Consider the following 15504-nt stretch of genomic DNA (forward strand, 5'->3'; position numbering starts at 1 on the left):
AAAAAAACCAACCAGAACCTGAAAGTTAAGGTTTCAGAAAAGTCAAAATAAAAATGATATCAAATTGCTTCTCTAAACATATGTGTGTATATCCATATTTATTTAACTTTCATCGAGTTAGATTTGCTGGTAAAACTATTTTGTTTGTAATCAATCAAAAATAATACAGGCATATCTTCTTTGTTTAATGCTTTTAAATTGTTGGAAAGATTGTTTCTTTGTAGGATATTGTTCTCCCAAACAAATCAAGGAGTCCTCAGTCATATAGCATATGGTATCCATTGGATAAATAGAAACTCATGGTAAAAAAAAAAATGAGGTACATTTAAAAAGTTGTACTTAAGTATACATTAGGCATCATTACTTTTTTTTTTTTTTTCAAAATGTAGGGCTACTTTTCCTCTGTAAATTCTATAAAGCAAATCTTCCCAAGTACAGGATTTCGGGTGAATACTATTCAATATCCAGAAACTAAAGTCCCAAACGTTGCACGGGAAGCTCGTGGCAGGTAAGCCCCATGGACACAGGACTGTGGCTGGGGAGGCCCCATCCAGAGCCACCCGAGGTGCACTCAGAGCCTGCACACTATTCGAATTGTCTGAAACAAGCACAGCTTTGACAAGCCTCGCGATATTAAGTTTCTTCCTTTGCGAAGGATGCAGAGCAAAGCAGTCAACAGCCCTCGCTCCACACCTGGCTTTGGCCTGGGACTCTTCCTCCCAGCCCCCAGCCAAGTTCCCTTTCAGGATTAAGAAAATACACCAAATGAGGGAGCCAGCGACAGCCTGTAAGGCATGACAAATCCTCAGCTCTCATCTTGACTTCTCAAAGCAAACTTGCGCCGCGGAGGGGAGGGGGAAAGTCATTTACTTTAAGGTGCTATAGCAAACTGGTCATCGGGACTGTGGGGACTCTCCCTGAACCTGGAAGCTCCCAGATTGAAACCAAATCTTCCAGGAGCCCCCATCATTACCTGTCCTGTGGGCACTGGGTCTTCTTGGGTAACCTTCTCCAGCTTGCCCTACACCAGAACTGCCAGCAAATAAAAGTTTTCACGCTGGGCGACATCTCTACCCTGCTGAGCCGCATGTAAACTTTCCCTTGCCCTTCTGATGTACTTACTTTTTCTCAGTGAAAACAAACAAAAATCAAAGGGAACTCACTGCTTCCAAATGAGTTTGTGTCACCATCCCACCCAGCCATCCAGAGACCCTCTGACCTTCCCGTGACAGTCTAAGAAAGGCAACATTTTCCTCTTGGCCACACAGGGATGCTTTAGAGTGCGGAAAACCAGGATGAAAGAACAGGCATGGGGAGATATTTTTATCCATTGAGAGAGAGAGAGAGAGAGAGAGAGAGAGAGAGAGAAAGGGGACAGAAAAGGACCCGCAGAGTCTGGGGAAGAGAAAGAGAGAAGTTGGGTTACTCACATGCTTGGGGCTGGCGTGGAGGACGACGACTGGGCTGGGGTGGAATGTGCGGCCCCTCAGGTGCTTTCAGTTGCTGATAACTCGTTGCTCCGCTCCTCCGGTACCAGCTGACAGTCCCCTGTCTGTGTCTCTTTGTGACTAAGGACACAGTACTCCCAACCTATAAATAGATCCCGACTCCGTGATTGATATAACAGGCAGCTGACAAAAAAAAAAAAAAAAAAAAAAAAAAAGTCTCACAACCATAACCAGGTCTTAAACAAAACAGCAAAAGGCTCTAGACTTTCAACTCCACCGAGCCCCATGCAGACTCCACAGCCACTGATGGACGCAGGAAAGTGTGGAAGAAAAATATACCATGAAGGGGAGGAGGAACTGGGGGAGGGCAAGTGAAAGGGGGGATGTGGAAGACAATGACTTCTCTAGTGGTGTGCGGCAGTCACTTGGGGTCACAGGAGAGCTGGTGACTGATGGTCGGCAGAAAGCAAGGGGAGGAGCCAGGGCAGGAGGTCCTGACCTGGAGAAGGAGAGCTGCCCCCCTCCGGATCCTGAGCCTGTGGCCCTGTCAGGGCCGGAGTCAAAGTCCTGACTTGGGAGCATTCGTCAGCTCAAGTGCTTTCCACGAAAGTTTCCATTCCTCCTGCCAAATTAGGAGGCAGGGAGGGAACTCAGCTTTCCCAGCTCAGGGGCCAGGCAGGCTTCTTGGGGGCCATGCAGAAGGCTCCTGGAGGGTGAGAGAGGAAGTGCAGGTGCCTGGTGAGGCCAGGTCTTTGAAGAGGCCAAGAGATGGCATTCCCAGCAGAAGAACGGCCTGAAGTTGAAGGGCCTTGGGGGTGTTAGTGTCTCTGCTTTTTCCAGAAAGATTTCTTAGGACATCAAGTCGTCTGAGAAGATTTCCTTTTTGGAGAACAAGCCTCACTCTTTGGGGGTACCGGAAGGTCTCTAAGAAGCACTGCCTGTCCCAGTTTCTACAAAGTTGGGGCTGCCTCTCTGGGATAGGCCAGTCCAGCTCTGAAAGCTGAGCCAAAGGGCTGTTTCTGGAAGTTGGAAGAATCATGGTGAAACGGCACAAGTATGGGCTGTTCAACAATTAACCAGGTGAGCATGCATTACCCCAGGGGACTTCCCATCTGCCATCTGGAGACCCACTTGCTTTGACTACAGAGGGTCACCTGTCTTGATTTTCTGGATTTCTTGTGTATGCTAAATGAGGCAGAATTTCAGGTGAGGTTCCCCTTCAAGATGGGTCATAGGATGAGCCCCTTGCTGGTGTGGATAAGGGACAGGTACTTCATAATCCCTAAAACTTCCTGATCCCTAGTTTTTAAAAGAAATGAAGTTGAACCTCCTCTTCATGTTAGATCTAATCCTTTACTCTCCAGGTTATCAGAAACTATGAGGATGGGGTAGTATCTGAGCTGTTGAAGTCAAAAACCTATTTAACATGTAGGGCCTCCAATCTTTCCACCAGTAGCCTGCCATTGGAATATGAGCTCCAAGAAGGTAAAGACTATGTGTTTGTCTCATTCATCATCACATCCCCATGATACCTGATCCGTAGTAAGACCCTCCTGAGTATGGATTGATTGACTGACTAATTGAATGAAAGAGTGATACTTAAGATACTATCATTTGAGCCACTCCTTTGGACTAAGTAAGATACTCTCTAGAAATGTCTGTTTCATAAGAGTGTCCCTAGGAAGGCCCAGAACTGGGAGTGAGACTTCAGGCAGATACAGTCAAACTGCTGTATTTTCACTCGCAGTTTTATCTGAGAACCACTGCCCTTCTGAGTACCAGGCCAGTGATGCCAGTGGCCAGCCACCAAGCACTCCTCTCTAATCAGGCCTGGCCACACACAGGGTTCTCTGCAAGTTTAGTTGCTGGAAAAGCAAATAACCCTGCAGAGACAGGGCTCTAGAGAGACTCCCATTCTGATGACTGGGGCTATAGCCACTTAGATGCACATTCACCACCAGGCTCCTTCCCAGGGAAAAACCTTTCTCTTCTGATACAAACTGAGGACTTCCCTCCATGATTTTCTTTCTCCTCCAATTCTCACCGAGCCCTCGCTGATCTCTGGCAGACATCCTGCAGCCCCTCGTAGGGCTTCCACAGCCCCCTAGCACAGCACCCTGTCTGTAGGAAGGGGTCAGTGTTTGGGTTGAACCCAGCCACCCCTCTCCTTAGGAAGCCCCTGTGGCACCTTTGTTTTGGCTTTTTATCTCAAGGTCGACCTCTGTATCATCTCACAGTCTCGTTCTCAACTCTGCCAACTGAACCAAGCCTTGGTGTCTGCCCCCTTGAAGCTGGCCTGGGGGCAGCAGGGGTCTGCTGGGACCAGCTGATAACCAGTGGCATTTCTCTCTGCTCACAGGGGCTCTCTTGAATGGCAGGTCATCATCTTAGGAGACCCCAGGCTTTTGCTTGCAGGAGACTCCTCACGGCCTCACTTTCTCATCATAAAACCTCTCCAGCTTCAAGGGCCAGGCCCGCTAGTCCACTTGGAGCAGTTGCACATCCAGACACACACCTTTGAGCCTGTCAGATGGGACTGTTAAGCACAGGCTCTGGACCAGAACTCCCTGGGTTGGAATCTTGCCTCTTCTGCTTATTATTGGGAAACTCTAGAAAAATTCCTTAGTATGTCTGTGCTTCAGTTTCCTCATCTGCAATGTGGGAATTCTAAGTATCTATCTCCTAGGATTGTCATGAGGACAAAATGATTCAACACAAAAGGATGCTTAGAATAATGCCTGGCCCATCCAGTGTCCTGCCTACCTGAGCCACGTCACTCGATCTTGCTTTGGTTCTTCCCAAAAAGTGGGAAGCAGCACTGGCAGGGCAAGTACCCGATGGCAAGGCATGCTGTGGCTGCAGAGCTGGCCAGAGGTCAGAGGTCAGGAAGAGAAGACCGCATGGGGACTTTTGGAGTTTTAGTGTGCCAGCCCAAAAGCAGGTGTAGAGAAGAACAGGAAGGCCCAGAGGATTCCAAATCTGTCCCGGTTGCTGCACCTATCACAAAGGGCCAGGTTCATAATACACTCACTCCTCCCTACCCTGCTCCATTCCTTTTCCCCAGAGATGATCTGGTGTCCCGGCATGGTTGAATATTCCACCTTTAGGCTACCACTCAGCAGTTGGCCAGAACATGGCATTTTAAAAAAATGATCCAAATATCGCTGCAACCTCAATTATTCCAGAGATGCTCTGCCCACGTGGTGTATTCTGGTGTCCCAGAACAGTTACATGTTCCACCTTGAGGCTACCACTCAGCAGTTGACCAGAACATGACGTTTTTGAAAAAAAATCCAAATATCCCAGCAACCCCAATTATTCCATGAGATTGTGAGCTCTGCCTCCTCCTTCAAAGGTGATTCCAACTTTTCTAGAATTTCTTGAGTTTTCCCTCCTAATCCCACCTTTTCAAATTTTTTTAGTGTGCAATATATACTTTTTCTTTTTTCTTTTAGAGATGGGATCTTGCTATGTTGCCCAGGCTAGTCTCAAGCTCCAGGGCTCCAGCGATCTTCCTGCCTCAGCCTCCCAAGTAGCTGGGACTACAGGCACATGCCACCATGCCAGCTGTCTTTTTCTTAATACTGTACATTCATATGACATAAAATTCACTATTAATTTTTTTATTGCACTGATTGAAAGGCTCTGAATTGTTCTGGAAATGTTATGGAATTAGATAGCCGGAATGCTTGCGTAACATAGTAAATATACTAAAGCCCACTGGAAAAAAAATTTAATAGACACATAATAACTGTACATACATACAACATGTAATAATCAAATCAGAGTATTTAGCATTTCTATAATTTCGAACATTCATTGTTTCTTTGTGGTGAGAACATTCAAGATCCTTTCTTCCAGCTATTTTGAAATATACCATCCAATATTGTTAGCTATAACCATCTTTCTGGGCAATAGCACACCAGAACTTATTTCTCTTATTTAACTGAGACACTGTACCACTAACCAGTCTTTCCCCATCCACCCTTCCCACTCCCTTCCCCAGCCTCTGGTAACCACTATTTTACTCTCTACTTCTAAGAGGTCAGCTTCTTTAGATTCTGCATATGAGCAAGTTCACCATTTTAAAGTATGCAGTTGAATGGCGCTAAGCACACTCACAATGCTGCACCTTGTGCAAACTATCCCCACTGTTTAGTTCCAGAACATTTCATCACTCCCAAAGAGATCCCCGTACACGTTAAGCAGGCACCTTCCATTCCCCCATTAGTCAGCTAGGGATGCCATAGCAAGAGACCTCAGACTTGGCTTAAACAAAAGGCATTTATTTCTCCTTAACATATGCATTTTGGAAACCCTACCTTCCAGCAACCACATATCTTCTTTCTGCCTCTACGGATATGCCTATTCTGTATATTTAATATAAACAACATCACATAATAAGCGGTCCCTTCCTACACTCTTAACTCCATGTGTCTATTCTGTAGAAACAAGGAGGCTGACCTTGCAGTATTTTTTGTTTTGCGTGGTCTGCTAGCCCCTTGGCCTACATCCAGCCCAGTTCTTAACCCCTAGGTCTGGGGGTGAGCCTCCCAGCCTAAGAAGTCAGTGACCATTTGTGAACACCTGTTATGTACTAGCTGCTTCACCCGGGTTTTCTTGTCACATCCTCGGCACACCCCCACAGGAAGAATTATTACTTCTTGTATTAGTCTGCAAGGGCTGCAGAATAAAGTCACCAAAACTGGGAGTCCTCAAACAACAGAAATGTATTGGCTCGTAGTTCTGGAGGCTGGAAGTCTGGGATTAGGGTGTCAGCAGGGTTGGTTCCTTCTGAGGGCTCAGAGGGAGGATCTGTTCCAGGCCTCGCTCTTAGTTTCTGGTGGGTGGCTGGCAGTCTTTGGGGTTCCTTGGCTTGTAGATGCACCTTCACCCCAATCTCTGCCTTCAGCTTCACAGTACGTTAGCCCTGTGTGCGTTTCTGCCTCTGTGTCCAAATTTCCCCTTTTTATGAGGACACCAGTCATCGGAGGAGGGCCCACCCTAGTGACTTCATCTTAACTTGATCATCTGCAAACACCTTATTTCCAAAGAAGGTCACCTTCACAGGAACTGGGAGCCAGGACTTCAACATCATTGTGGGAGACACAGCTCAACCCAGAAGATCCCCTTGTACAGAGGAAGCAACTGAAAGTTCAGGAGGTCTTGCCCCTGGAATGAGACAGAGCTGTGTGTCACCACACAGAAAAGACACAGGCAGAGAGGGAGGTGGGTCCTTGACGGCTCCTCTCCGGCCGCGGGGATGTGTGCACCTCCACTGGCTCAGCGCCACCCGGCTCCATTTGGCTCACTCCAGCGTCATTAGTCCCGGCACATCAAGGTCACTCTACATTGTTTACAAGGGCCACTGAAAGTGTAGTCATCCCCCTCCCACACTGTCTTATCAATTCTTTTACCTTCCCGAATTCCCTAACATAGACCGCCAGCCAGGAGGGGTGGGCAAGGACCTGCAGTCCTGGAAGGGCTTGCCTCCACTTTATCTGGAAAGAAAAATCTATCTGCTCGGGGAGAGACCTAAATACAACATACCGGTGCGGCTAGGCCATTAATCATCTCTCGCCGGGACACAGGAGACCAGGAAGCAGCATTGTGGGCACGCTGGCTTTAAACTCAAGGGTGAGGAAGCTCTGGGGACACTGCTGGGCACACCATTTCCAGAGGGCATTCTACAGGTGCGTCAGGTGGAGGTCACACAGTTTGATGCTGGTGACACCTTGCATGGGAAGAGGAGGCAGGAAGGGCAGATTGATGTCCCCAAAGGATTCCCTGAAAGCAGGTGCTTGTGCTGAAGTAAATACCCACTCCCTGGCGGAAGCAGAATGCCTTTTGACCAGGAGCCCATTTGCTGGGGAACTCTCTATGCTCAGCAGTTTGGCACATGCCTACAATCCCCTGGGGGATGCTGTATTCTTCTTAGAGGAACGGGAGCTGCCAGAACAGGGACTCATGGAATAAAAGGAGACCTAAGTCGACAAATCAAAGGGCCCCAGGCCCAGACTCCCCTCCCCATTTCCACCATTTCCTTACTCCAGGAGACCTGCCCTGCTGCCCAGTTAGCCTGCATGGCATCCCATAAACACGCTGTCCCGGCTAGGTGTGTTCCTGGCTCCACTGCCTCCCTTCTGTCTTACTTAGTTTCTATTCATTCTTCAGGGCCCAGCTCAAGTGTGACATCTCACCTCTCCACTCCCTGTCCACAGCAGCCCTCACCTCCAATCTCCTCCCGCCACCACCAACACGTCTCATCTGAGTGTCTGTCACATCTCACATCGCCTTGAGTAGTGTGCTGTCTTCTCGTGTGTGTTTGTCTCAAGTGACAAAAAGGCAGTAATAATGGAACAATTGCTGTCATTCATTGAGCACTGTTGTGTGCTAAGTTCTGTGGAAAGCACCTGATCTACATCACCTTATTTAAACCTTACAACTACCCTGATGGTCAGTCATTATTTTCTTCAGTTCATCAGCTGGGAAACTGGCAAGCCAAGTGGGCGAGTGACTTGACCACGTCGGACAGTGGGTAGATGGTAGAGTTAGGACCAACCTCTGCCTGGCATGAAAGCCCGTGCTCATAGCCTTTCTGCTATAGCCCACCACCCAAGTCGGGGGTACACAGTAACACTTCCTCATGGTGTTAGTGAACTAAAGCAATAGGATTTCCACCAAGAACACAGCTGGAAGGGAATGCACAAAGAGAGATGGGCTTGCACTGGCTGGGTGCACCCTGTGGGACGTTTCTAGGGCTCAGGGCATATCTGCCATGGTTTGAGTTTTTTCCTCTGGCTGAGTAAGAGAAAGATCTTAGAACCTAATGACTGCTGGGAGATTTCCCAGTTATTGGATAGACCCCATAGGGAATAGTTAGATCTCCCTAGTCTTTCCTTCAGGATGGGATTTAAAGCAGGCAGAGAGAGGTGAGGGGCAGGAGAATGACAAGGGTGGAAAGTTTAGGAAGTCTCAGAGCTGGGTGTGGCCAAAGCTCATGGATTCCAGCAGCTCTTCCCAGGCCTTATGTCTTGTTCCTTATAAACTGGGGATAGGGAGACTGATCCCAAACTGCTCTGTAAAATGGGAGTGTTGAAAATACCCATACAATCCTGGTCAGCAACAAACACGCTATTATTCTGCAGCTTTTCAGAGCTATTATTAGTATACTTTGGTCAAAAGCAGCCAGAATCCCACTGTGGCCAACTAAGCAGAAATAGAATTTATTGAAATGATATAAGTCATTCATATTTTAAAAAGGAAAGACTGTCTGGCTGCGGTGGCTCAAGCCTGTAATCCCAGCACTTTGGGAGGCTGAGGTGGGCACTTAAGGTCAAGAGTTCAAGACCAGCCTCGCCAACATGGTGAAACCCTGTCCCTACTAAAAATATGAAATTAGCCAAGCATGGTGGGGGGTGCCTGTAATCCTAGCTACCTGGGAGACTGAGGCAGGAGAATCACTTGAACCTGGGAAGCGGTGGTTGCAGTGAGCTGAGATTGCACCACTGCACTCCAGCCTGGGTGACAGAGCAAGGCTTCATCTCAAAAATGAACAAACAAACAACAACAACAATAACAAAAGGAAAGACTGAGGAAACAAGGGTGGCTCCGGGGGGGTCTGAGAACAGAATGTGGTGGGTGGCCTCTTTAGGACACACTCACTGGAATGAATGAGCTCCAACCAACTGCCAACCCTGCTTCCTTCTGCTCAAAGGCCAAAAGCCTCAGGAAAGACACTGACCAGCTCAGCCTGGGTCACATGATCACCTTGGGTGGTGAGGAGTTCGGAGAGGTTGACAGCTCACCAGGACTATGCACAATGGGAGAAAAGTAATTCCCCAAAAAGAGACTAGGGTCCTGTCACCTCTCCAAAAGGAAATAGATTCTGGTAGTCAAACTTTAAAAGTAGAAATCGTGCTGGGCGCGGTGCCTCACGCCTGTAATCCCAGCACTTTGGGAGGCCGAGGCGGGCAGATCACAAGCTCAGGAGATCGAAACCATCCTAGCTAACACGGTGAAACCCTGTCTCTACTAAAAATACAAAAATTAGCTGGGCGCGGTGGTGGGTGCCTGTAGTCCCAGCTACTTTGGAGGCTGAGACAGGAGAATGGCGTGAACCCAGGAGGTAGAGCTTGCAGTGAGCCGAGATCCCACCACTGCACTCCAGGATGGGCGACAGAGCAAGACTCTGTCTCTAAAAATAAATACATACATACATACATACATACATACATACATACATACATAAAAGTAGAAATTGTTCAGGACTCTCAGGAATATGAATTTGCCAAATTGAAAAAAAATCTCTGGGGATTTTGAGCCTTTTAAGGGATAGAGAGATTGACGGCAGTCCTCTACTGTATCTCAGATAAGTTTCTGTTCTTCCTCCTGCCCCAGGATACCAGCTCCATCCAGCCCTGCTGCTAGCCCCTCTCCAGGACTCCGTCCTATCAGTTCTCCCCTCCCTCTCTCCCATTGTTGATTCTCTCCAATGACTCCTTCCACAAAACTTATTGAAATACTTTAAAGTCTGCTCTATTCAAAATCAAAACAAAACAAAACTGCATTGTGTTGGACCCTGCTTTCCCCTCAGTCTATTTCCCTTCATTGTGTAATGTCACCCCCCCAGACCATGGGTCTTTTAGATTCTTATTTAAGTCTCCCTTCTACATGTGGCCGCGTTCATAACCAGGTAACTGCATTAAATGCAGTGTGCTCAAAGCCAGATTTATCATCTTCTTCTATAAACACACTCTTCTGCCCATGTTTCCTCTTAACTAACAATACCACCATCCATCTCATTCCCCAAACTGGAAGCCTCCAAGTCATCCTTAACTCCTCCTTCTCCTTCCACACGTAATTAGCCGTCAAGTCTAATCACCAGGATATGGTCAAATTTGAACTCATGCCTTCCCTCCTAGCAGGTGTGAGGTGATATTGTGGTTCTGATTTGTATTTCCCTGATTATTAGTGTTGTTTAGCCTCTTTTCATGTATTGTTGGCTACCTGTATATCTTCTTTAGAGGAGTGTCTACTCAAGTCCTTTGCCCATTTTAAAATCAAGTTATTGGTGGGTGAGGTGGCTCATGCCTGTAATTCCAGCACTTTGGGAGGTGGAGGTGGGGGATCACCTAAGGTCAGGAGTTTGAGACCAGCCTGGCCAGCATGATGAAGCCCTGTTCCTAATAATAATACCAAAAAATTAGCTGGGCGTGGTGGCTCATGCCTGTAATCCCACCTACTTGGAAGGCTGAGGCAGGAGAATTTCTTGAACCTGGGAGGCAGAGTTTGCAGTGAGCCATTGCACTCCAGCATGAGAGACAAGAACAAAACTCTGTCTCAAAATCAATCAATCAATCAATCAATCAAATTATTTGTTCTTGTTTCAGCTGTTGAGTTGTAGCAGTTTCTTGGATATTCTGGATAGTAATCCCTTATCAGATATATGGTCTGCAAATAGTTTCTCCCACTCTACAGGTTGCCTTTTCACTCTGTTGATTGTTTACTTCGCTACGTGGATTTTTAGTTTGATATGATCCTACACGTTCAATTTTGCTTTTGTTGCCTGTGCTTTTGGTGTCAAATCCAAGAAATCATTTGCCAATTTTTTCTCCTATCTTCTCTTTCAGAGATTTATAGTTCCAGATCTTGCATTTAAATCTTTAATCCATGTTGAGTTGATTTTTGTGTATAGTGTAAGATAAGCATTGAATTTCATTCTTTTTCATATGCAAATCCAGTTTTCTCAACACCAGTTGTTGAAAGGACTATCTTGTCCACATGTATTTTTGGACCCTTGTTAAAGATGAGTTGACCATTTATACATGCATTTATTTCTGGGCTATCTATTCTATACCACACCACTGTTTATATGTCTGTTTTTATGCCAGTACCATACCATACTGTTTTAATTTCTATAGATTTGTAGTGTATTTTGAAATCAGGAAGTGTGATGCCTCCAGTTTTGTTCTTCTTGCTCAAGGTTGCTTTAGTTATTTGGGGTCTTTTGTGATTCCAGATGAATTTTAGATTGTTTCTTCTATTTCTGTAAAAAACGCCATTTAAATTTTTGATAGGGTTTGCATCAAGTCTGTAGATAGCTATGGATATATGGATGTTTTAACAATATTAAGTCTTCTAATCCATGACCACAGGATGGCTTTACATGTATTTGTGTCTTCTTTAATTTGTTTTATCAATGATTTGTACTTTTATTTTGAGACTGAGCCTCTCTCTTTCGTCCAGGCTGGAGTGCAGTGGCATGATCTCAGTTCACTGCAACCTCTGCCTCCCTGTCTCAGTGATTCTCCTGTCTCAGCCTCCTGTAGCTGGGATTGCAGACTTGCACCACCACACCTGGCTAATTTTCATATTTTTAGTAGAGATGGGGGTTTCACCATGTTGGTCAGGCTGGTCTTGAAGTCCTGGCCTCAAATGATCTGCCCACCTTGGCCTCCCGAATGCTGGTATTACAGGCGTGAACCACTGCATCAGGCCAATGATTTGCACTTTTTTTTTTTTTTTTTTTTATGAGACGGAGTCTCACTCTGTCACCCAGGCTGGAGTGCAGTGGTGCAATCTCCACTCACTGCAAGCTCTGCCTCCCGGGTTCACACCGTTCTCCTGCCTCAGCCTCCCGAGTAGCTGGGACTACATGCACCCTCCACCATGCCCGGCTAATTTTTTGTATTTTTAGTAGACACGGGGTTTCACCGTGTTAGCCATGATGGTCTTGATCTCCTGACCTTGTGATCCGCCTGCCTCGGCTTCCCAAAGATGATTTGTACTTTTTAGTGTACAGGTCTTTCACCTCCTTGGCTAAGTTTATCCCTAAGTATTTTATTCTTTTTGAAGCTATTGTAAATGTGATTGCTTTCTTAATTTCCTTTTCAGATAGTTTGTTGTTAGGATATAGAATCACAACTAATTAGGCCAGGTGTGGCAGCTCCAGTCTATAATCCCAGCATTTTGGGAGGTTGAGGAAGGCAGATTGCCTGAGTCCCAGAGTTTGAGACCAGCTTGGGCAACATAGCCAAGCCCTGTCTCTACAAAAACTACAAAAAATTAGCCAGACATGGTGGCATACCCCTGTGGTACCAAGCTACTTGGGAGGCTGAAGCAGGAGGATTGCTTGAGCCTGGGAGGCAGAGATTGCTGTCAGCCAAGATTGCACCACTGCACTCCAGCCTGGATGACAGAGCAAGACCCTGTCAAAAAAAAAAAAGAAGAAGAAGAAGAAGAAAGAGAAAGGAAGGAAGGAAGGAAGGAAGGAAGGAAGGAAGGAAGGAAGGAAGGAGAGAGAGAGAAAGAAAAAGAAAGAAAGAGAAAGAGAGAAAGGCAACTGATTTTTGTATGTTAATTTTGTATCTTGAAACTTTATTTACTAGTTCTAACAGATTTGGGAGGATTTTTCTGTATATATTATGTCGTCTGCAGAGATAATTTTGCTTCTTCCTTTCTGATTTCTATGCCTTTTGTCTCTTTTGCTTGCCTAACTGCTCTGGCTAGGACTTCCAGTACTATGTTGAGCCAAGAGGTGAGAGTGCGCATCCTTGTCTTGTTAATTTTCTTGTTTAAGAATATCCAGTGGTTCTTCGTTTTCCATGGGATAAAATCCAAGTCCTTTGCTTTTCATAATTCAGATCTAATTCATATTCCTGGTCACATCTCTCACCGCCCCCTGGCACATGGTACTGTCTCCCTTGCACCACTGTGTTCTCTTTCATCCCTCTGCCTGAAATATACCATCGGCCTTCAAAACCCAGCTCCAGTGTCACCTCCTCTAGGAGCCTTTCCCTACTTCAGCCATTCCTCCCTCTGAACTCCTACAGGATTGTGGGACGCACTCTCCTAGAACATGTATCACACAGTACTGTAAAGATTTTTTCACATGTCAGTCTCCATCTCTGGGATGTAGCTCCTGGAGAATGAGGACTTGCTTTTTTCTTGTTTTTATCATCCTCTGTCCCACTACCAGCCAGTGCCTATACCAGCTCCTGGCATTCACTAAGTGATCTGTAAATGTTTGTTGAATGAATGAATGAAAATGAATTAGGAAACACAGAGTAAATGGGTGAAGAGTAGGGTAAGAGATCAACATAGGATGAGTGAGAAATGGTCTGCAGGGTGTCAGATGAGAAGGTTGTGCACTGCACAACTCCAGGAGGCACCATATATATGGCAGTGCGTATGAATTTCCTAGAATTGGGCAGATCACAACGTGGTCAGGTATGTGCAGCAGCCCCATAAAAAGAACTGACTTAGGAAGGGATAGACCCTCTTCCAGGAGAAAAAGAACAAGCCACCAGTTAATATTTGAGTTGGAAGAGGCTTTTGGAGGACAGAACATAGATGGGAATGATAAAAGAGGCATTTGAGCAAGTGCAGGAGACATCATGGATTGCCTTGTAGACTTCCAGTTTTCCTGGCTGGCTGGGCCAATTACTGTAGACGTTAAAAATGCCAGGTGTTCCCCCAGCTTCCCTTATAGTTAGAGGTTTCCATGTGTCCCAGTCAAACAATGAGACTTAAGGGGAAATTTGCTGGGGTGGAATGGGAAGGCATTTCGGCAATATTTTCCTCCATGATAGAAACAGAGACAGACCAGGGGTAAGAGCCTCAGAAGCCATGGTGAAACCATAAAAAAGAAACTTGCAGAGGAAAAGCCAACATGCCTACAGCAGAGCACAAGGATGGAAAAGGTGTGGGACCATGGCTCACTGGTGACCCCTGGGCCAAGAAACCAACCCTGGAACCACCTACTTCTTGTTATAGAAGACAATCCATGTTTCTATTGCTTAGATCACTATTTCCTTTTCATAGTCTCTCTGTTACTTGCATCCCAAAGCATTCTAACTGATAAACTGGGTGTGGCGCTACATATGGCAAATGGTGCTACATATGGCCCAGAGCCAGACAATTAATATAAACTGCATGTAAACCAATAGAAAAGCCCTGAGACCCCACAGGTTATGAATCCTAAAATGCAGCCGGGAGAGGTGGCTCACATCTGTAATCCCAGCACTTTGGGAGGTGAGGTGGGCAGATCACCTGAGTCCAGGAATTTGAGAGCAGCCTGGCCAACATGGTGAAACTCCATCTCTACTAAAAATACAAAAATTAGCAGAGTGTGGGTGGCATACGCCTGTAATCCCAGCTGCTGGGATTATCCAAAGTGCTGAGATTACAGCCATGAGCCATCACACCTGGCCACCATCTTCCTTTAACCCCAAGCACCACTTCCAAAAAATTATCGTCAGTCTTTGGGCTAGAAGAAAATCGCCCATTTTGCAGCACTTTACACAATGATTCCCCATTGTTTCAGTCACAGTAGCCCCTGGGCATATGGGACAAGGTGAGGAAACACCCAAGGGACAAGTAGCAGCAATGAAGATGTCCTTTCTCTGTGAATCAGTTGGGCTGCAGGAGACAGTTTCTTGGGGAGCTTCTTTTGCACCTGAGCACATGTTATGTGCCAGGCACTGTTCTAAGCACTTTACACATGCTCACTCATCTGATCCTCACAGCAGCCCCTGAAGTGGAGATACCATTATCATCCCATTTTACAGATTAAGAAACTGAGGCATTTCCACCTTGAAAGAGGCAGAGCTGGGATAGAAACCAAGTCAGTCCAGCTCCAGACCTACGTTTTCCCCCACAGTCTGTTCAGTGATGGTGGCAACTCCCTTCTGGTTTTATGGTTATTAATCCGTGCCCCTCCAGGGAGAACCCTAGAGCTTTGGAAGGAGCAGACAGCCCTCTGTCTTGGTTTGCTTGCATGTAAGGACTCTGCCGCCCTTCTGTTGGCTAACTCAAGGATGCAAATTTTCTAATTGGGCTTCCCTTCCAGCACTGACACACGGGAATGGGGGTAATGGGTCACCATCTACCGCCTCGAGGACTACATGAGGCTGACTTAATACATAACTTGGAACTCCACAATCTTACCTCGTAGATTGCTTGGTATTTGCCTTCGGTAGATTCAGAGGTAGTTAAATTACCATATGAGCAGCTTTCAAGTCTGAGGAAAAGACTTGAACTGAAAGTAAAGGCT

This window comes from Nomascus leucogenys, chromosome 22a, assembly GCF_006542625.1.
Source record: "Nomascus leucogenys isolate Asia chromosome 22a, Asia_NLE_v1, whole genome shotgun sequence".
Lineage (NCBI taxonomy): Eukaryota > Metazoa > Chordata > Mammalia > Primates > Hylobatidae > Nomascus > Nomascus leucogenys.